Raw genomic sequence first — 22,873 nt, 5'->3', positions numbered from 1 at the left:
TATGTCCTTCTCCCCATCAACCTTGATGGATGTTTGCAATGACCTTGGTCAGTAACGTACTATCATTACATCATTTGTAAGCTTAGCTCATCAGAGCAACATCATGCAGTCCCTCCAGGTCTTTTGGGATTTTCCTGGATCACTGCTGCCATGCTGTGAGGAAGGTCAGCCATCTCATGTAGAGGCACATTTGGAGAGAAACCAAATCTCCCATCTTACAGCCCAGGTGAAGAGATAGCCAATAGCCAGACCACCTTGCCAGTCCCGTGAGTAAACCCACTTTGAACAAGGGGTACTCTGTCCCCTCTCAAGCCTTCCCAGCAAATGCCAAGTGGAACAGAGACATGTGAGCCACACAAACTCTTATAACTATTGTGGATTCATGATCAAAATGGATGATTATTATTATTTTAAGCCACTAAGTTTTAAAGTAGTATTTTGCACAGTGAGAGCAAAAGGAATATTTCTTTTCCCTGGGTTATTTAAACATCATCAAAACAACAAACATTGTTGTATTAACTTCCAGGACTGTTACCAATAAAACCTTAGACCCATACACTGGGGGAAAAAAAGATCTTGCAATGTGGTTGCTCTTATTGGACTTTGTTCTCATGTTTGGTTGGATGCTTTGTTAATTGGGTTTCTCTTTGTTTTACACTTCTGGGGAAACTAGAAAATAAAAATCAGTTGCATTTTCTTGCACTTAGGCATTACCTTGGGTGGTTTTTGGGGGGGGATTTCAAAATTTACTCACTAAAATAAAAATTGTTTGCTTCAATACTTAAGAAAATAAATGTATCATTACTGGTTGAAATGTCATGTGCACATGTTCTCATTCTTAGAGAACACTGGAAGTTTTAAATACCTGAGTCAATCGGCAGATTTCAGCTCTAAACCAGGTGAAGAAGCTAAGTAGGGTTTCATTGCTGAGACACTAAGAAGGCATGACAGACTGAGCCAGCTGTATTTTTCAATGCCTCAAGCTGTTGGAAATAGCTACATATTTTTGACTTGGCGTAATTTCAAATTTCTATTGCATATCACTTCCTTTTTTAATTGAAAGAATTCCTATAGTGCTCTTTTTGATAGAAATAATACAAAACACTTTGCTATTAAAGTTTCAATGTATTGTTTAAAATAGAAAATTTGTGTCCAAATACTTCTGAAAAGTAACATATACTGAAACTAATATTTCTTAAGTAACTATTATGTGGCATGGAATTTATACACATCACTTTTTTTAATCTTCCATTCTATGCTGTTCATTTTGTAAGAATATGATGGTAATCTTTGTCTAACGGGCAAGAAAGATGGCTCCAAGATATTACCTGTTCCAATCACAGCAAGTTTGTAAGTGAAGAGACAAAGGACTCTTCCTTGAGTTGTCTTTATATAGACTGTTTTTCCTCAAGACTCTGGGCCCTTCCATAGACTGGAGAGGGAGAGAGAGAGAGAGGGAGGGATAGAGAGAGAAAGGGAGAAAGAGAGAGAGAAGGAGAAGGGGGAGCGGGATTGAATGAAGGAAGTAATGGAAGGAGGAAGGAACAAAGGGGGAAAGAGAAAAAGTTTTTGCATGCTTCTTCTTTCTGAGTTAGTATCCTCTAAATCAAGACTATAAAATGTTCACAACTTAAAATTTTCAGGGCATTTGATCTAGTAGTTCAGATGCCCATATCCTATATCAGAATACCTGGTTCCAACACCTGGCTCTGGACCTTGCCTCCAGCTTCCTGCCAATGCTGACCTTGGGAGGCAGCAGTGATGGCTCAGGTGGTAAACTTTCTACAACCCTCATGGGAGACCTGGAATGTGCTCCTGACTTGGACCAGCTCCGGCCATTGCAGTCATTTGGGGAGTCAACCAAATGGTGTGAGCATTCTCTCTCTCTCTCTCTCTCTCTCTCTCTCTCTCCCCCTCTCTCCTTCTCCCCCTCCAAGTTAATAAATAAATAATGTTTTAAAATATTAAAATTCCCCTATTTTAATTTGTGTCTTGTTCTCTGACATAAAAGTTCAAAGTTAGAAGGAATCCCGAAGTACATTTCTTCAAGTTTTGGAGATAAGGAAGGATTTCTTGTGAGGTTGGGCTCATTCTAGTTTGAATATCCCATATACTATTTTCTTTCTTTTTAAGATTTTTTTTTATTTGAGAGGTACAGTTATAGACAGTGAGAGGGAGAAACAGAGAGAAAGATCTTTTTTCCGTTGGCTCACTCCTCAGATGGCTGCAACGGGCAGAGCTGTGCAAATCTGAAGCCAGGAGCCAGGAGCTTCTTCTGGGTCTCCCACTTGGGGTCAGGGGCCCCAAGGACTTGGGCCATCTTCTGCTGCTTTCCCAGGCAATAGCAGAGAGCTGGATTGGAAGAGGAGCAGCCAGGACTAGAACCAGTACTCATATTGGGTGCCGTTGCCACAGGTGGAGGATTAACCTACTGCACCATGGAGCCGGCCCACCAAATACTATTTTCAAGGTGTACTTCATCTGGAGGGCTGGGGAAACATTTCTCTCTATGAGCCAAATTTACCTTCTCTATTCTTCCCATGATACTCACTTTCTGGAATTTCTACAGATTTTGATGAGTCTGATTTCACTCAAGATTCAAATGAACATGTATTCCATTAATTCTGACCACAATTGTCTTACTTTCCTAACACACTTTCTTGCTTTCTCTCCTTTTTCTGATCTCATCGTAGTTTACTTCCAAGGCTTACCTCCTTCTCATCTTTCTATTGGAGGCCGTATGCTAGTCACCAAACATGTCTCACATTTTTCTGTAGTCTAATCTAATCACTACTACAAGTGCACTTCCTACTATTTCATATCCTTCCTGTCAGAATCATGCCCACAAATCAGTCTTTTAAATCTCCTACTAATCCATTAAAATTGTCTGCATCTGCATTGAACTAATGTGGTCTTTCTCGCTTGAACTTCCATAGTCCTTGTTTGTATATGTTAATTTCAAGGAACACAAAATAGTCAACATTTTAGAAAAATCACATCTTCTCTCATATACACTAACAACAGGCTCTCTAATAATAGAAACACTCTCTTGCAATGCCTGGTATTAAGCCTTTCATGCAAAACAGTGTTCAATGGATATATAATTTATAGACTTTGTAAATTCATTAGAATTTTAAATTAGCTGTGCTGGTTGCTTTCCAGATGTTCCTGTGTGTCCTAATTGGTTGTCTATTCTTCTCTGCCTTGCTTTGTATAGGAGATTCATTCAACAAAAGGACCCCTGTGATGGCTGGTCTCAGCCGGATTTCACCAGGACAATGGCAGGAAACCAGACGGTGGAGGGACGTAGAGTGTGAATGTTCCTTGTCCCCCTCTCCTCTGATGGGGTCTCTGGCAGCTGCTGCCTTCCTGCATGACTGCCCTTCTCAGACCCTTCCTCCATAGTCCCAGCTTTCATGCTAGTGCCCCATCTTCTACTCTTTCAACTCTAGTACTGTCGGATGTTTCTGCACATTGTCCCAAGTCACCTTTTCATCAGTGCTTCTCATTTTGTTTCATATTGGAACAAGAACTAATATACTAGTTAGTCAATGAGCTTGGAGAAGAAACAGATTTTCTATTATTGAGAAGGGTGCCACAAAAATCACCTGTGGGAAACCATGGAAATTTTTCTTGCCTGAGGAGGATACGTAAGCCCCTTAGAAGCTCTGAAGTCCTTGAAGATAAATACCACAAACAAAAAGGTAGCCTAGGACATTATCCAGAAAAGCCTTTTTTGCCTAATAATCAGAAATTGGGAAGTTATTTAGATATTTTTGAAATAAAGCATATGAATGGTCAAAAGAAATACTAAAAGGCATTCAATATTGTCAATCATCAGGAAAATGCAAATCAAAACCACAAAGGGGAAACACCTTAAGCCAGCCAGTTTGGCCATTATAAAAACAAAAACAAACCAGCAACAAAAATAACAAGTGTCAGTAGGATGTGGGAAAATTGGAATCTTTGTGCACTGTTAGTGTGAATATAAATGGTGCTGTGGAAAGCAGTAGAGAGGTTCATCAAAGAACAGAAAATGCGAGGATACTTCAAAAGATCATGCAACATAGAATTAAAAGTTAAGTTTATTTTGCTATAAAAATTTGAAAATTCATGTAGTTTTTTTATAATACACATTTTCATGAATTTTCTGAAGATCCTTTGTGAACATGAACTTCCAATTTTGTGCATCAAAGTAAACTCATGTCTCAATTTCATTTTTCCACAAATCTTTTAAAATTGCCTCAAAGAATTCCCATATAACCCAACAACCTCACTTTTGGGTATTTATCAGAAAGGTTTCAAAACAAGATCTCAAGGAGATCTTTGCACTCCCATGTTCATATGCTCATTGCATCATTTTGACAATCACCAAGGTGTATAAATCACCTGAATGTCTCATAACAGATGAATGGATAAAGAAAATGTAACAGTTGCATAACCATGCAATGGAATGTCATCCAACTGTAGGGAGGAAGGAGGTCCTGTCACACACTGCAACGTGGATTAAACTGAGAACATTATGCTAGAGGACATAAGCCAGGCACACAAGGGCAAATACTGTGTGGTTCCACCAACACCAATAGGAGTTTTCAAAGGTAGTGAGAACTAAGAGGAGGGCAGATGAAAACTGGTGTTCAGTTAAGTGCTTCAGTCAAACAAGATGACAGTTTCTAAAAAATATGCTATACAACAGAATGCTGATGGTTAACAATACTGTAGTGTCCACTACAGGATGGGGCAGAGTTCTGTTGTAGGTGTAAAACTACCCCCTGCGGCACCGGCTTCCCATGTGGGTGTTGGCTCCTGTCCTGGGTGCTCTACTTCTGATCCAGCTCCCTGCTAATGGCCTGGGAAAACAGCAGAAGTTGGCACAAGTCTCTGGGCCCCTGCCACCCATGTGGGAGATCCAGAGGAAGCTCCTGGCCCCAGGTTTCAGCCTGGCCCAGCCCTGTCTATTGCTATCATCTGGGGAGTGAACCAGCAAATGGAATCAATCAAGCACTCTCTCTCTCTCTCTGTCTCTTCCTGCCCTTCTCTCTCCATCTCTCCATAACTCAGACTTTTAAAATAATAAATAAATAAATTTTTCAAAAAGTTTTAAAGCTCATAGAGCTTCTGTTTACAATTGTTATGAGGTCACAAACCTCATCTCAAGACAATTTATAAAGAGTATCTGTAATATGTCAAAGAAAGAGGCCTCAGTCAGTGTAATCCAAATAAACTGCTTGAAAAAACAGACGAGCATCAGGAACTGGGAGCTTACAAACGTAAAAACAAGAGCGTCTGGACTCTGAACAGAGCGGTAGCTGCTGAGGGAAGCCAGCAGGAAGGGGCAGGGAGCTCCGTTGTGGAATAAGACTGCTGGATCCTGCAGCCATCAGACTGGCTCAGCTCTGATTTCCCCTAATGACTGCAACAGTGCCAGGGCCAGTGGGCAGAGCAAAGCACATGTTGCCTTGCTCCAGAGAAATTTCTGAGACGCAGACTTGGGGAAAAGTTCATGCGAAGAGCAGCACCAGTGGTAGTGAAGGGGTAAAGACTAAATAGCCTTGCACCGGGTTTGGCAGGAACACTTTTATTCATCTGCCAATCTTCATCTCCTTGAAACCTTGGAGATGCCGTATCCTAACAACTACCCTGTGTCCCAGCAGCACATACCCAGTGACTTTCTTATTCAAGTCACCTTCACCAGATGCCCATAGGCAGGTGCTATGTCAGACATCATCTCATCACTATTCATGTGTCTGTCTGTGGGTCTGTCTTGGGAAGCCGGGAAGAGAGTAGCTACATTGCCTTCAGAAGGAAAGTATGAAGTAGAAATGGCCTATGAAGTACTATCAATAGGGGCTGGCATTGTGGTATAGAGGATAAAGCCACCAGCTGCAATGCCAGCATCAGATATGGCCGCTGGTTCAAGTCCTGGCTGCTCCACTTCTGATAAAGCTCCTTACTAATGCACCTGGGAAAGCAGCTGAAGATAGTCAAGTGCTTGGGCCCCTGCACTCATGTGGGAGACCTGGATGAAGCTCCTGGCTTCTGGCTTTGGATTGGCCTCGCTCCAGCCTTGTGGCCATTTGGAGAGTGAACCAGTGGATGGAAGCACTCTCTCCCTCTCTCTCTCTCTCTCTCTCGCTCTCACTCTCGCTCTTGCTTTCGCTCTCTCTCTTCTTTCTGTCTTTGTAACTCTGCCTTTAAAATAAATAAATAAATATTCAAAAACATAGGTTTATTTGAAAAAATGCTATTATTAGAAGCAACTAAATCCATTCCTTTGCTATGTCTACATATATTTCCAAAACATCTGCCTAAGTAGGATTAATTCTGGAGTCCTTTTGGATAAACCAGTTCTCCAAAATTCTGATAACTTGAATTAACATCTTTTAATTTAAAAATCATATTTTATACATTTGTAATTTCTTCCTTACTCAATTTTAGATATGAGAAGAGGTAATTGTTTTGAAAGTGTAAAATCAGCCGGCGCTGCGGCTCGATAGGCTAATCCTCCACCTGCAGCGCAGGCACACGGGGTTCTAGTCCCGGTCTGGGCACCAGATTCTGTCCCGGTTGCTCCTCTTCCAGGCCAGCTCTCTGCTGTGGCCAGGGAGTGCAGTGGAGGATGGCCTAAGTTCTTGGGCCCTGCACCCTCATGGGAGACCAGGAGAAGCACCTGGCTCCTGCCTTTGGATCAGCATGGTACGCCGGCCGCAGTGCGCTGGCCACAGCGGCCACTGCGGGGTGAACCAATGGAAAAGGAAGACCTTTCTCTGTCTCTCTCTCTCACTGTCCACTCTGCCTGTCAAAAAAAAAAAAAGTGTAAAATCATGTACATTGTCATCATTCCTCATAGGTCTTAAATTTTTATTTTATTAATCGGACAGTAATTATTTTTTTTTTTTTTTTTGTAATTTCTCCTTAGAACTTATGTAAACCAGAACCCAACTGAGACTAATTGGGACTAATTAACTTTGGTTTTCTGGAAGATTCCTGAGGAGAAACATGTCTTAGAAAGGGAATGTGAGATCTTTGGGACTTCCAGGTGATTTTTTGTGCTCTTGTGTGAACAGTTGGGAATGAGAGCTGTCTTTTCTCATTGTCAATGTGAGTGATGCCAATGTCACTGTACTATTTCTTGAAATATGTGTGGCACATCTTTCCTGAAGGAAGTTGCATCAGGAAATACCTGCTTAAAAGTCTGTATGTTAGAACTCCTACTTGCTTGAGCATTTCAATAAATTAGGGAAGAAGGATTTGAATACATAAAAGGAAATTGGGATTCTACTTTCCTGTGACTACTACAATTTTGGCTGGCAACAAACCCTCTGCCAGAGTTGATGACTGCGTGGGCATCGTAGTTTGCTTTGGGCACAGTTTCGTGATAGCTGTTCCCAATCTCTCAGTGGCAAGTGGCAGGTCAAGCCATTAGGATCACATGGAAAAATGATAATTCTAGAAGCTAGGTGTTGGAGGCAGAATTACTAATATCTGGATATTACTTCTCATTGTATATGACCAGGAAGGGAGGACACGGGAAATCCATGAACTACCCTCCGCTCTTAGTTTTTCTATGATTTCCACCTTTTTGTAATTAAATGAAAAAATATCCAGTCTAAAACCACCCTATCTGCAAGTGTTACCTTCCATTAGTCTTTTTTAATATGCTGTGTAGGCAAAGCCTTGTCCTGTCTCTTTGGTCTATATGTTTTCTTGGGCTGTCAGCATTGAAAGTCACCCAATGTGGAGTTGACTCTTTCTTGAGATCTGGTACACAAGCAACAACGCGCCATATGAAGAAAGAAGGAATTGTCTGTTGTCCCTCAGGAGCAGTGGATGTGAAATTAGTGGTTTGTTGAATCGTTGGTTGATTTTTAAGTTCTCTTCCTCACACTAACTCCAGTACAGATATCTGCATATTTTCCTCTTTTGCTGACTTTTCATTACCCTACTCTTAGAAGAACTATAGTAGACTAAGAGTTATTCATAGAAAGTAATTGAGAAAATAGATCTCTCCAAAACAAGTGTAAGCATATCAATTAGGAATATTTTAACCTCCAAAAGAAATGTATATTCTTTTCTTTAAAAATTGTTTATTTATTTAATTTGCAATTTAGATTCTGGAGGCAGCTCTGATTGCTGGAGTAATTGGGCTTCTGCATCCATGTGGGAGATCTGTGTTGAGTTCTTGGCTTCAGCCTAGGCTCAGCCCAGCGGCAGCAAGCATTTGGAGAGTGAACCATCAGAGGACCTCTGTCTCTCTCTCTCTCAGTGTGTGTGTGTGTGTGTGTGTGTGTGTGTGGCTGTCTGTCTATCTCTCAATCTCTCTGCTTGTCAAATAAATAAAAAAATGCAAAAACTCTGAGGTGTAGCTTTACCCAATATGAACTATTATACCTTGATTTTTTAAGAGCTAAGATATACAGATCAAAAATTTAAAAAAAAAAATCCTTCTGATAAAAACTCATCTGATTAATTTTAGACCTGACAACCCTAGGTTTGTCTAGCACTTCCCAGGACTCCTATCTGTTTCTATTAACTCTTGACATGGCATTATGTACACTGGGAGTTTAAAGAAAAAGCATAAGGATGAAGGAATAAAATGGTTTAGGGTACAGGTGTAAATTCAGAGCAGGCCAAAACTTACACACTTTGACTTAAAGAGTGCCCAAGAACACTTCCCCTTCTTAAGTGCTAACCTACTGCCCTGAATATTTGCTATATTGCAATCTAATTCATAAATTAAGTTTCAATCAGTAAAACCAGAGAGTTGTTGCATGAAAACACTGTCAATTGGCAGAAATGAGCAATTGTGAGAGAGCTTTTGAAACTGATAAGAACAGATACTACACTTGATCTTAGCCGAGAAGCGATTGAGAGAAATTTTTTTAAAAAATGATTTATTTATTTATCAGAAAGGCAGAGTTACAAAGAGGCATAGGCAGAAGGAGAGAGAGAGAGAGAGAGAGAGAGAGAGAGAGAGAGAGAGAGATCTTCACTGCTTCGCTCTCCAAATGGCCACAATAGTCGGAGCTGAGACAATCCAAAGCTGGGATCCAGGAGCCTCCTCCAGGTCTCCCATGAAGGCACAGGGGCCCAAGGACTTGGGTCATCCTCCGCTGCCTTCCCAGGACAAAGCAGAGAGCCAGATTGGAAGTGGATCAGCTGGACTTGAACCGGCACCCACATGGGATGCTGGCACTGTAGGTGGCAGCTTCACCCACTACACCACAGCACCCACTGTGAGAGAATTTTTTAAAGGGAAAATGATTACAGGGAAAAGTAGAAAAAAGTCAAAAATGTGGGAAAGAGTTGGGAAGCAGCCTGAGGTTAAAGAATGACTTGGTCAAAGTTTAAGTGAAAAGAGAAGTCAAAAGTGAGTTGGAGGTACTGAAAATACCATCTATTCCCATTTTGCTTGAGCTTAATTTTTCTCTTGTTTCTTAACTGGAACCAACAAGAGGAGAATGTTGCTGTTTTTCCTTGGTCAACATTGACATTGGGATAGTCCTGGTGCTCTGCCCAGAGACCTACAACTCCTGGAGACTCCCTCTGGAGTGGTTTCTCCAGTTCTCTCTGGTCAGGGCAGAGCGGGGATGCAGAAGACTGCACACCTGATAATGGACAGGTAAGGTCTCCTTTAGTGATAACCCTTCAGTGGCCACCCTCGATGGAGAATCTCAGCAAACAAAGAGAGACCATTTGAAGGGCAAAAGACAAACCACCTTGAGAGGATGGCATAAGACAGCTGATGCCTGCTCCCATAACTCCAATCCAATACTGCTGTCCCTTAAAAAGCAAACCATCTCCTTGGGATCTGCCATTTGGAGGGCGCTCATCAGTGCAGTCGTTTTATCGTGTGCTATTTTATTTTAATAGCCTAAATTGACTATTAAAACACAGTTGCACATTAAGATTATTGCTGCACTGCCTGGGGGAAACCAACAAGAAGGACTAGGAGCAGGAACAAGAAAAACAGCTCCTAGCGGTTGGCAGGAAGTGTGTCAACCAGCAACAGGAGCTGTGACTGAGCCAAAGTGAAATATCCCTGCTTACTTGAAAAAGTGGCATGCGAAGACAGTGGTCTTCAGAAGCAAACGCATCCAGAAACACATGGCTCTGGTCCCATCAGAGAAAAAATATATTCACAGTTGGAATGGAAATACCGTAAGCTATTTGAAGGGGAGGAGAGAAGGAGAGAAAGATAACAACAGAGGCGGAATGCTGCCCTGTTCACTCTCTCACAGAGTGTCACATCCAGAAAGGTCTTCAGGGGCTCCTCTGGGCTTTCCTGCTTCATCACTGTAGGGCTCCAGACACTGATCGTGGGTTGAGCACAAATCACTGATCTGCATGGAAAACTCAGCCCCTCTCTGGAGCTCCAGATTTTGACACCTGAAGGTACTAGCCCTTGGCCTGCCTCCTCCCATGGCCTCCCAGACTTGCCCTGCTGGGGACTGTTGGGCAGGGTTGCCACCTTTTTCTCATCCCAGTGACACAAGCAGAGCGCCAACAAGGGTAATTCTGCCTTAAGAAGCATCATTTTCCAATTGCAGAGGAATCTTAGCTTCGATTTCTGTCTAAAGCAAGATTACAACGTCATCAAGGAAAAAAATCTATGATGACTGAAATAACACTGATTCCTGATGCCAAGCCTGTTAATAACTAGTTATTCCACATTTTGAAAGTCCACGTACTTTCACATGCCAATTCCATTTCCAGGAATTTATTCCTCAAATATTTTTTCAACATGTACAAAATGTCATGTAGACAATGTTAAATGATGGATTTTAGAAACAGCAAGAGTTTGTAAATAGCACAGATTTCAGTAATATGGGGTTAATTTGATCAATTTTGTATACCCATATACTAAAACATTATGTAGTCAGTAAAATTAATAAAGTCATCCTACATATGAGATATATTGTTACACATAAAATTAAAGTGCCATACAGTGGGTATATTATAGTCTCTTGCATTTATGTTCATTTAATTATCTTTTAGACTCAAATGATTCAATGGAAGAATGGGCAATGGCATAGAAACAACTATTAAAAGAAAATAAGAGGATATGCTAACTGCCCTTAGGAATTGCATCCTAAGTTCTCTGCATCCCAGAGAAGGAAAAAACAACTGGGTATTGAGTGGGGAAATTTTTTCAGCAAGAGCAACAATTAAAAAATCATGGAAAAATAAGCAAATTTCAGTTAGAAGTAGAATAAATTATGCTCTATCTACAACATAGGATATGGAACAATCATTAAAAAGATTGAGATAGACCATAACTACGATGGCACTAAGGGTTGATGAAAGCAAGCATTGTTGAGTTAGAAAAACTCAATGTAGACAATGAATAGAATATGGTTCCATTTCGTTTATGAAAACACTCTGGTAAAATTTTATCTTTGTATGAGATATATGTGCTAGTGTTTTTTTGTGGGAATAAGAATTTTTTAAAATATATTTAAATAAATAAATTTATAATAAATAAAATAAATATATTTACAAGGAGAAAATGGTATTCTAATACAATCTTAGAGAAAATATAGATTGTATAACCATTGTGGAGTCTCCTTACAAAATTAAAAAATAGAACTACTATACAACCCAGCAATCTCTCTTCTAGGTATAAACCCGAATGAGATCACATCACCTTATAAACACATGTACATTCTTATGTTCATTGAAGTGTTATTCATAATAACCAAGATATGGAAGCAACCTAGGTGCACACTGACAGATGAATGGCTGAAAAAAATGTAGCACACATGCATACAAGGAGAAATTACGCAGTCTTGAGAAGATCTTGCTATATGCTACAAGATCTGGAGGAGATTTTTCTAAGTGACATAAGGCAGACACAGAAATAAGATTATTACATGATATCACTTAGATGTAGAAGCTGAAAAAGTATGCCAAAGAGGGCAGTCAAGTCTACAGATATGGAGTGTAAAATTGGGTGTACCCCGGGCAGGGGAAGGAGAGGAGGCAAGGAGAGATGTAGGTCATAGGAAACACAGTATCTAGCTGCAGGATGAACAAATCTCAAGATACAGAGTACCTGAGAGCGATGGTCAGTAAAAATGTATTGTAGGATAAATGTTTGTTAAGTGAATAGATTCTAGCTGCTCTTGTCACAAGCAAAAAGAGGAAGTATGTGAGACAACCAGCTTCACTGTAGTGACCATTTTGTTATAATAAGGTGTTGTTAGTTTAAATGCGTACAATGATCTTTATATTTTTGAAATAAAAATATACTTAATACAAAATAAACAAAAATATAATTCCAAATACTTATAATATTTGTTGGTATACATGCAGCTATATAGAGATCTTACGAGATTAGCGAGTATCAGAAAGACATACATTAGATTGCTTACACAAATTATCTGGACATAGCTTGGCGGGAAGGTGTGGACTAGGGGTAAAATATGGGTGGGTAGAGAGATACATAAAGACAGGGGAAATTTTAAAAAAAAAAGGCAATAAAAATTAAAAGTAAAATGATGTGCACCTTAAAATACCTTTGTACGTATGGTGTGCACCCATTTTTATATGATCGTGTCTGTGTATAATCTGAAATAATAAGGAAAAAAGAGTTTGATATATACCTTGTAACTAATATAAGTGGCCTAATAAGCTGTTAACATTTTTTGGCAAACTAATACATAGTAGTATCAAAATTAAGTAACAGCCAGCAAGCAAACACTGATTTGCATATATTAAACATGATGTTATAGGCCTGCTCACACACGGATGAATTTCTGTGTTTTAAGACCGGATACAAGAAGGGAAGATTCACACTCTGCCCCAGCCATTACCAGTATTTTTTTTTCCTGCTGTTTGTGTCATTGGAGATGAGGAAGGAGAAGAGGTGACGAGCTTTGTGTTTGCATATATTTCATTCACTTGTCAGAAACAGGAGTATGGGGCTTTCCTAACTTGGGAAGTATCAACTAAACAAAAAGGAGCCTAGGAAAGACATTCTAAAGTCACCTCCAGTACGTCGCCCTATGACGTTACTGTGTCTTTAAACAAGCAAAAGAAGGCTTTGGGGTTTTAAGAGAAGAGTCATTTGTGTCTGTCTGTCCTGATGCAGCCATCAGAACCTCGCGTGCTGACTGCTCCTGGGCGCTGATGGCGCCGAGGGCGTATTAGCACTGAGATGCTCTGGTCTACCCAAATCCCTCTGCAGGCGTAAACACCCCAACACCCAAGAGTTCTGGTGCTTGCTCTGCCGCTTTTTCTGCCCCCGCAAAGGGCTTTCCTGTCACTAATACTCAGAAAACATAAAAATGTTTGACTCCATGGCTCCAAGCAGACTTTATTTCAAGGACAAGAATGACACTTTATGGGTCGTGTGATCTGGCAAGTGCATTTCCTTCTCATGACTTCAAAGGTTCTGTTGAATCAAACGATCACAGGAAAACCTTGCTTCTCAATGTGAGAGGACATGACAGGTCAGAGGACCTCGGAGCCAAGCAGACTTGTGTTTTAACCTGACATTTGCCACTTACAAGTCGAATGACAGTGACCACGTTGTTATCTTATATCTCTGAACTTCAGTTATCACATGTATCTAAGTGAGGAAAATACTATTTTTTCACAGCACTGTTGTAAGGACTACACAGGGTAATGTATGTAAACTGCTCATCAGGAAGATTAACTTAACCCAAAGTATTAGTATTGTTGTTATTGACTACAGCATTACTTTTGTTACAGGGGGCAACATTGTGCTGCAACAGGCTAAGCTGCCCTCTATGACGCCAGCATCTCATATGAGCAAGGGTTTGAGTCCAGGCTGCTCCACTTACTAGCCAGTTCTCTGCTAGTGTGCTGGGGAAAGCAGCAGATGACGGCTCCTGCAAGTGGACGAAGCTCCTGGCTCCTGCTTTTTACCTGACTCAACCTCAGCCCCAGCTCTTGTGGCCATTTGGGGAGTGAACCAGCAGATGGAAGATCCCTCTCTCTGTGTGTCTCTCCCTCTCTCCCTGTAACTCTGCCTTTCAAATAAGTAAATAAATCTCTTAAAAATATGCTTACTACCATCATTGTGATTATAAATTGTCCATTCCAATTCTTACCATCTAGAATGTTTTACTAAATATGTCTTCATTATATAATATAGAATCATTAACATAAAACTGAGCATATCATATGTATATCAATTATATATTTATGAGTATTAATTCTATCATATTATCATAACATAAGATAATATTCAGAAATGTAATTTTCAAAAATTTAATTTATTCAAGTTTCATATATTTCATATATACAGATTTAGGAACATAATGGTACTTCACCCTATCTTCCCTCCTGCCCACATTCCAATCCTTATCCGCCTCCCTCTTGGGTTCCCATTCTTAATTTTTGCAATGAGCTATTATCAGTATACTCAGTTGCATTGGATCAGGGAAAACACATGATATTTGACTTTTGATGACTGGTTTATTTTTTCACTAAGTATAATGGTTTCCAGTTGTGATCATCCTGTTGCAAGACAATTTTTTTGATTTTTACAGCTGAGTAGTACCCCCTAGTGTATATATACCATAATTTCTTTATTCAGTCAATAGTTGATGGGCATCGGGGTTGATTCCATATTGTAGGTACTGTGAATTAAACTACAGTGAACATGAGGGTACAGATGACTCTTTCTTATGCTGATTTCTTTTGGTTTAGGTCAATTCCCAGGAGTGGGATGACTGGGTCATATGGTAGGTCTATATTCAGATTTCTGAGGTATCTCCATACTGTATTCACAATGGCTGAACCAGTTTACATTCTCACCAGCTGTGGATTGAGGTACCTTTTTCCCCACATCCAGTTTTTTCTTTTAATTTTTTTTTTCTTTTAAGACTTGGACTATATATAGCCATTCCCTTCTAGCCTGTAGGGTTTCTGATGAGAAGTCAGCTGTGAGTCTGATTGGTGATCCTCTGGATGTAATATGGCATTTCTCTTGTGTGCATTTTAGAATCTTTTCTTTAAAAGCTTGGTTAGAATGTGTGGTGGTAAAGATCATGTCTGGCCATGTCTGTTAGGAGTTCTATGTGCTTCCTCTGTTTGGACATCCATGTGTCCAAATTGGGGAAGTTTTCTGTAATTATTTCACTAGATAGGCCTTGTAGTCCATTCTCTCTTTCCAGAACTTCAGGATCTCCTAAGATCCATATGTTGGTTCGTTTGGAAGTATCCCATAGATCTCCAACAGTGTTTTTATGTTTTCTATTTTCTCTCTTTTTTTTTTTTTTATGACTGTAAGATTTCCAAAGATTTGTCTTCTAGTTTGGATATTCTTTCCTCTGCTTGTCCAAGTCTACTGTTGAGGGTTTCCTCTGAATTTTTTTGTTTGACTCACTGAATTCTTCATTTCTGATATTTCATTTTGCTTTCTCTTTAAAATCTTAATTTCATGGGAGAAATTTTCATTCATGTCATGTATGGTTTCTATTAGTTCATGGATTTGCTTCTGGTTGCTTTTGAGTAATCTTATGATTAATTTAATTCCATTTCTAGCAATCCTTCAATCTCTTCATCTTTACATTCTAATAGTGAAATCTTGTTGTGTTCCTTTAAGGTGATGGTGGGGTCATGCTGATTTCCTTATTGTTGTTTCTTGAACTTCTGCACTTATTTTTTGTGTAATTGACTTTTAATTTTTCTTCTGATGGTTTTTATCTCTTGGCTAGGCTGCTGTGCCTTAGTGGGAGCTCTGCACTTTTAATGAATTCCAGGAGGTGTGTGGTGGGTGTGGACTGGGAGCTCTGATCAGTGCTCTAGGGTGGAGTGAGTTTCCAGGGTAGCATCCAAGCTGGACATGGTAGAACTCAATACCCAGTTATACTCTACACCTTCTCAATTAACCACCTAGCCTCCAAGGTCTCAGCATACAAGGTTCCCACAGTTGCCAAGTCCAGAGGGTTTTAAAGGTGTAGCACCCCTCTGTCCCTCATAGCCCCTCAGCCACTTTCCAGCCAAGCTCAAAGCCAATGGGGCCTGTGGACCATTCCCTCCACTCAAATCCCTGGATCACACATGCACACTAGAGCCACTGGCCTATTTTTATAATATAAAATATATACATATTATACTTATATACATTTATCTCATATTTATATTACAGAGTAAGAGATACAGAGACTGGCTTGCCCTAGTTTTCTTTTATATTATTTGTATTTATCAAATTTTTTTCATTTTATTTGAAAGCCAGAGAGGCAGAGGCAGAGACAGGCAGAAGGAGGTCATTCATTCTCTGGTTCATTTCCCTAGTGTCCACAACAGCCAGGGTGAGGCCATAATGTTAAAGCCAGGATCCCAGAATTTAATTTGCATCTCTCCCTTGAGTGACAAGGACCCAAGTTCTTGAGCCATCACCTGCTGCCTCCCAGCGTGCACATTAGCAAGAATGTGCTAATGGATTGAAAGTGGAGAACCCTGGACAAAATCCAGGCATTCTGCCATGGTTTGCAGGTGTTCCAAAGAGAGACCCTACAGATTTGGCCATTTTTCTGATTTTGGAGGACAACAAAAAACCTACATATTTCTAGGCCTGAAAATTGGTAAAGTACTTTTTAGAGAATTGAAATTAAGTCTCTGAAATTGAAAATGTAAAGACTGAGGATTTAAGTTTTATTCTTAGTAGCACCACACAGTTCGATAGTGATTATCAACCAGATCAATGCAGGTTGCTTCATTCGCAGTTCAAACCCTGCTCATGCGCATGAGCATCTGTGGGTTGTAGATCTGAGCACCACGTCCCCCAGGCAGACGTCAACATGGAGTCAGTGTGCAGTGCATATTTCTCAGTTCCTTTGATGATACCAGTCGGTAGCAGATACGGGATCCATTCATTCAGACAGTCTTAAATCACTCCGCAAGGATTTACTGAGTATCTATGCATGGTGGATTTTTCGTGACTCAGTGATAGATCAAACATGAGAAAAAAAAAAAAAAAAAAAACAAAGAGGAAAACACTGTGTCTGTGTTCTCTGAACTGGAGCCTATAATCTAGTGAAAGAGAGGTGTGAATCAAAATGAAATTTAAAAATTCAAAGTTGTAACTTACATGTTCTATAAAAGAGAGATTGAGGATCTATATTTGTTGGGGGGAGAATTGATTTAGATACAAAAGTTAAAGAAAGCGTATTGAATAATGTGCTTAATTAATATATTATTCCAGATGATTTTCGATATATTAATCATGTAACCAGTGTGTATATTCTGTTCCACAAATTCAGAGACCAAATTGTAAATGAACTCTTTCATATTTCGCAAATAAAAAACACTTTTGATGCTTCACAATATTATCAGAAAATCTAGATTGTATGCTGTATAGAATTTCTATTGCTACAAGCCAAATCACCACACAATTATTGACTTAACAGAATACAAATATATTATTTTATTCTCCTAGCAGCTGGAGTCCAAAATGGAGCTATGGGACTGTGTTCCTTACAGAGTCTACAGCAGGAAACCTTTGTCCATGCTTTTTTCAGAACCGAGAGGCCACCTGCATTTCTTAACTTACGGCCCTGCACCACGCCGACATCTGCTCTGTCATCACATCATTGTTTTCTGAGTCTGAGTCTCACAGACTCCCCAGCTCATTGTTTTACTCTCTACTTTGCTGTATCAGTTCTAGTCTCTCACTGGTTGGCAGGGTTGTTGATGGAGAAATAAGGGACTGATGCCTCTTACTTGTGGCTATATTTATTCTCTGGTGGATTCTTTTAAGAAAGTTTATTTGTTTTTATTTGAGAGAGAGAGAGAGAGAGAGAGAGAGAGAGAGAGAGTGCTCTCATCTGCTGCTTCACTCCTCAAATGCTTGCAACAACTGGGGATGGCTCAGACCAAAGCTAGGAGCCCAAAACTCCATTTAAGTCTCCCTCATGATGGAGATCCAAGCACTTGGACCATCATATGCTGCTTCCCAGAGTTCACATTAGCAGGAAGCTGGATCAGGCATGGAACCAGGCACTCTGGTATGGGATACCGGATCCCAAGAAGCAGCTTAACCTGCTATTCCAAAATGTTCATCCCTCTCGTGCCTTCTGGAAGAAGTCAATATCCAAAAGAAAGCTGTCTGTGTCTCACTCAGAGTGCCTAGATCTGGTTCCTGGCTCCAGCTACAAACTCTAGCTTCCTGCTAATGTAGACCCTGGGAAGCAAGTAATTGAATCCCTGTCAAATACAGGGAGACCCGGATTAAGTGTCTGGCTCTCAGCTTTGGCCCCTACCGAGCATCTGCCATTGTGGGCATTTTGAGGGTAAACCAGCAGAGAGCAGCTCTACTCTCTCTTTCTCTGTCTGTCTGTCTCAAATACACTCTCAAAATATTTTTAGAAGATTCTCTCTTGCTGCCTCCCTTTAGTCTCCAGTCTACCACCCCCTACTCCCTAGGCCACAGATAACCACTACTCTGTTTCCTATCGTTACTGATTGTTTTTACTTACTGTAGAATTTTTGACAGATGGAATTGTTGTCTCCTAACACAATGTTCCTGGGAGTCATTTTGTTTTGCCTTGTTGCATTTTTCAGTGGTTTGTTCATTTTTTATTGCTGAGTTGTGTTCCATTTTATGTATACACAATAATCTGCGTATACATTCACGCTTCGATGGACAGTTGGGTTGCTTCTAGTTTTTGGCTATTAGAAATAAAGCCACCATGAAATTTGTGTACCAGTCTTTGCATGAGCGTGTGTCTTCATTTCTTCTGGATAGGTACCCAGGAGAAGAAGTCATAGGTTAAGTGTGTTTTAATGTTTAAAGAAATGAACAAATGTCTAAACACTGGCATATCCAGCTTAAACTTTACAAGTCGTACAGAGATGGTCTAATAGTATATATGTCTATAGTATGTAGAATTACTTGGCCACTGTTATTCTCAGTTTGGTAGTTAAATGAAACAATGGGGACACTGAGTTGATGGACTTATAAAATACTCCTTAATTTCCTTTCCATAAGCCAACAAACTAAAACATTGGAGAATACAGGAAAAAAACATGGTCAATTCTCGTTGGTTCTTCCTGGTTCAGTGCCTGGCTGAAATGTAATACTTTAGAAAGAACTACCTAAACCCTAAAAATGTAATTATTTTATTTATCCTTTCATTGTCTCTAATGTAGTCATTTAAACTTGAATTTAGCAAAAATATATGAATCCAAGTAAGATAGCCATTCTATACATTCATCATTCCCTGTGTCAGTCATTGTAAGAAATCTGCTCAGCTCCCAAGCAGAGTAAAATAACAAGGCAAAAGGGAAAAGGAATGAACATCAAAGGTACATTTTTTTTCTCTTTCTTTGTCTTCTGGACCTCTGAGGCGGCACCTTGAGCTTGAACATGGATTAGAATTGGCACAAAGCCATTTTCCTCTTGGGCTGTAACTTCACAAAGCCTCATATGGAAAGCAATGACCTTTGTGCCGCTTCAAAAGCAGCCCCTCCCTTACCCTCAGGATGTCGGGCTGGCTGGGACTGCAGCAGGGGTCTGCATGAAAATGATGGCTTCTAAATGGTGTCTCATCGCGTCACCTTCGACTTGCGACAGGAACCTCTGGGTGGAAGGAGAATTGTGGCTGCACAGGAGTCAAAAGTTAGAGTCGTGAGGCTGAGAAGGAAGAGAGAAATGCAAAGAACAGCAGCACTTTTGAGTGGAGAGCATTTTCTGAATATGAAATAGACAGAGCCCTGGAAATACCTCGAGCAGTGGGCTCTTCCTGTACAGGTCAGAGCTAGCTCGCTCTGGGCTCTGTTCCCCAGCTTTATCCTGCCACTCTCTGATCTAAAGGGCATTTAAGCTTCTTGAGGATCAAAAGCATTCTTGGGAATATGTCTTTTTTTTTTCCTTCTGTCTACCTTTCCTTGTTCCTTACTCTCTGATTATATTCTATCCACCTCTCTAATGCACCCCTTGAGCTTTGGAATGAAGTTCAGAAAGGTAGTTCCTGGGGAGACAGGAAGTCGTGTCAACATTTGATCTGTTCAGATAAGCGATCCAATTTCTTGTTTTGACAGTTTAAGTCAAATGCAGCTATTTAGTGCACTACAACATATGAGCTGACAGAAGTATGGCCCCTACTGACTCTCTCATAAAAAGAAAAATGCAAGAAATGATTTTATTTCACAAATGTGAGATGGAGAATTCTGACCGGTGATGTCACTGTCAAATATCCCCTAGGAGCAGCGCTGGAGGCTTTAACCCTCTCTTCGGATTTCTGATTTGCAGATCTGTGGCCAATTTAGCATAAACCTCTGCAAAGACGTTGCGCAAATGACTTCATTGGGTCAATTGTGCATGGAAAATTAGTTAGCATGTCAATTTAAACAAACAAAAAAGTTAATTTTGACCTTCACCATATTCTGTATTCCAGAAATATAAAAGGATTAGTGGTCAATATTTAAATTACTTTTAAAAGAATCTGACATCAGGGTGGAAAGGAGGACAAAAACAGAACTCAGTGGAAGCAACTGCATAAAAAGATGGATACGACTACAATCAACTGTAAATACGTTTGTGAAACACGGTAGGAAACAGCAGAAAGATTAAAAATAATGAGATAAACATGAACGTGATGTGAACCGGTGCAGCTGTGAAAAGCATTCTGCGTACTCCTGAAAACCATCTCCACCAAAGGTGGACATTGCTACCACTGCCAGCGAGGTGCAGCTGTAATTCCTCAAGATCTACCTCCACCCTGTCAATGCAAGGTGTTTTCTCACTTTCTTATAAAGTCTAACTGACCTCCATGAAGGCAAATCTGCCTATTGATATATTTTACCCATTTGAACTTGGTGTTTTAATTCATTTCTTGTTCATTGTGTATATCTTGAGATTTATAGTTTGCTTTCCCTAAAAGACTATCCATCCTATAGTGTCTTAAGTAAGGAGATATTATTTTTCTCATATAAAAAGAAATCCGCCTCCAGGCTCTTTCTGTGTTTCCCTTCATCCGTGATGGTTTTCAGTCTCCTACTGATCGTAGTTATTGACACAGGTATCTGTGACATCACTAGTGTTACAAATGTACCCCAGGTAAGATGAAGGGGATAGACAAGCACAAAAAGCCTGTGCCTGCTGAGTCTGCTCCTTGCGCCACACCCAGTAATTTCCGCTCACTTCCTATTGGTCAGAATGTGTCACGTGGCAATTCTCTGAAAAGGAGGCTGCATGCAAAACTAGATGTACACCCTGCCTCCCAACAAGCCCAAATAGATCCATAAAGAAAGCCACGTTTCATATAATGAGGAGGGAAGGAATGAGGGACCCCGGATTGGGCACCAGGAATGTCAGTCACTTTTCCAAAAGGGGTTCCATGGTGAAGATAGCCTTTGCCTTCTGTCTTAAATGATTTATGGCGGGGCTGGCGCTGTGGCGTAGCAGGTACAGCCGCTACCTACAGTGCCGGCATCCCCTATGGGTGCCAGTTTGTGTCCCAGCTGCTCCACTTCCGGTCCAGCTCTCTACTGTGGCCTGGGAAACAGTAGAAAATGGCCCAAGCCCAAGTTCCTGGCTCCTGGCTCCTGGCTTCTGATCGGCACAGCTCCGGCCATTGCAGCCAATTGGGGAGTGGAGCAGCAGATGGAAGACCTCTCTCTCTCTCTCTCTCTCTGCCTTTCCTCTCTCTGTGTGTAACACTGACTTTCAAATAAATAAATAAATCTTTAAAAGAATGATTTATAGTTTTTTATATTTAGATTCTTATAATTTTTCAAATTTACACATCTTCTCTCTAGTGGCTGTTTTCTACTTTTTCCTGCCTGCTCTATCCTCCTGTTTCTAAGTTGTTATATTGGCATAATTCACCATATTTCTGGTATTTCCCACTTCTATGTGCCCAGTATGATCATACCTACTCTCACCCTTGAGTGAGGCAATGGATAAGTCTGATCATTAATTTACAGTGCAAATATATTTATAACCTTCAATGTATGCATGTCTTCCATATTAGTCCATTTCTCACTTCTTTAACTAAAATACCTGAACAAAGTTCGTTGGGAAAGAAAAAATGTATTTCAGCTTGCAGTTTGAAGGTTGCAGTTTAGGATCAGGCTGAACTCAGCATCTGTGGAGGCTGGTCATAGTGGGTGCAGAGGAACAGAGCACATGACGAGCCAGGACACACAACAGCTAGGCAGCACTTGAACTCAAAATAATCCAGCCTGTTTCCAGAATCACCCTCCACGGGCAAGCCTCCAAGGATCTAACACCTCCCAACAGACTCACTGCTCAGATCCAAAATTAGCTAAGTCTCTTCCTTGGGTCCATCTACGATTAACATGGAGACATCAGAGTTTAAACACTTGCAAGAGTTTTCAGGAAACTAGTCATACTTCCCTGCCTTTAGCCTTTACTTCTGTGTCTGGCCATGATATTATCTGGTTATGACAGGCTAAAGTGTGTAGTGATGGGAACCTCCAGTCTCTGTGGTTTAAAGTCACATGGGGTAAGTTCTCCTTCATACTAATTGTTTAACGTGGGTTTAGTAGAGCCCCTATGCTGTCAAATTATTCACTGACTTTAAGCAGTTTCCTATTAAAAATGACTGAAATACCTTCCACTCCCATTTCTCTGCCACTAGTAACAGAATTATACTCAACTTCAACAGGCAGGACAATGCAGGCAAGGTCAGTAAGACTGCCAGAAATGATCAAACAAAAATACAGAACACCCAGTAGAATTTCATAAAAACAAATAATTTTTAGAATAATTATGTGCAATATCTCAGACATAACTATATTTTTTGTTTTTTGTTTTTTGTTTTTTGTTTTTTTTTTTAACAGGCAGAGTGGACAGTGAGAGAGAGTGACAGAGAGAAAGGTCTTCATCCGTTGGTTCACCCCCCAATGGCCACTGCAGCCGGCGCACTGCGGC

The 22,873-nt window shown here is 40.3% G+C and overlaps 1 non-coding gene across 1 annotated transcript; it reads right to left on the bottom strand.

Moving 5' to 3' along the window:
* Window positions 1-8,683: 8,683 nt before the first annotated feature.
* Window positions 8,684-8,868, bottom strand: LOC127483006 (U2 spliceosomal RNA). The gene has a single exon (XR_007908999.1). It is a non-coding gene; the product is annotated as a U2 spliceosomal RNA (small nuclear RNA).
* Between the last annotated feature and the right edge of the window lie 14,005 nt (window positions 8,869-22,873).

This window comes from Oryctolagus cuniculus, chromosome 4 (genome assembly GCF_964237555.1).
Source record: "Oryctolagus cuniculus chromosome 4, mOryCun1.1, whole genome shotgun sequence".
In the NCBI taxonomy this organism is placed as follows: domain Eukaryota; kingdom Metazoa; phylum Chordata; class Mammalia; order Lagomorpha; family Leporidae; genus Oryctolagus; species Oryctolagus cuniculus.
This window is presented reverse-complemented; position numbering and strand designations above follow the sequence as displayed.